Genomic DNA, 1,006 nt, shown 5'->3' with positions numbered 1-1,006 from the left:
TTTGTTTTGTTGTTTTGGTTTTTCCATGACTTCACTCATTAATTTGATACTCATTAATTTTTCTATTCTCTACCTCTTAATTTCTGGTCCAATATTTATTATTTTATTCCTTGGTCTCTCTTTTATTTTACTTTGTTGTTATTCTTCTAGCTCTTTCAGTTAACTCATTTTTTAAATTGATATTGATATCTAGTGCTATGAAATATTTTCTGATTAGTGCTTAGAATGTACTCTCAATATCATAATTTTTCATAAATTTTATAATTTTTGTTTGTATTTTCTATTTTGTCCAAGAGCTAATTTTAATAGACTATCTAATTTTCAGGTGGAGGGGCCTTTTTGGTATCATTTTTAATTTCTATTTTTATTGCATTGTGATCACCAAGTAATGTTTGTGGTAACTTTACTTTATAGTACCTGTTTTCTTTGTGCCCTAATATATGTTCAGTTTTTTTCATGTATAATAGTTCATGCATACTTAAGATTATATTTTTCTCTATTTTTAGGATGTAATATTCAATATATATCCAAAAAGTCTACTTTATTGGCTATGTTGTTGAATTCTTATATATCTTCATTTAATTTTTATTCACTTGACCTGGCTAGTACTGTGTGTTAAAGTCTCCTTTTAGTGGTGTGTTTGTTTCTATTTCTCTTTGCATATCTTGGTTTTATTTGGTATAGGTGGTTGCTGCGTTGTTGTATATACAAAACCGGTTATATCCTAAATGTTAAATGTGGATTGTAATATTGTAAAGTGTTATTCTTTGTCTTGTTTAATAATTTTTAAAATTTATCTCGTGACATTGAGTTAAACCCATTCACATTTATTGATATCACTGTTCAAGTTTGGGCTTAATTCTGTTACATTTGTTAAAATTTTTGTGTGTATTATGTTATAGTTACTGTATATCTTTTTCTATTTGATATGTCCTTTTTGCTTTTTTAAAACATTCCTTTTGTTGTTTAGAAAGGTTTATATTTTTATTCTAGTTGTTGCTTTATT

This window comes from Lemur catta, chromosome 1 (assembly GCF_020740605.2).
Source record: "Lemur catta isolate mLemCat1 chromosome 1, mLemCat1.pri, whole genome shotgun sequence".
NCBI lineage: Eukaryota > Metazoa > Chordata > Mammalia > Primates > Lemuridae > Lemur > Lemur catta.
This window is presented reverse-complemented; position numbering follows the sequence as displayed.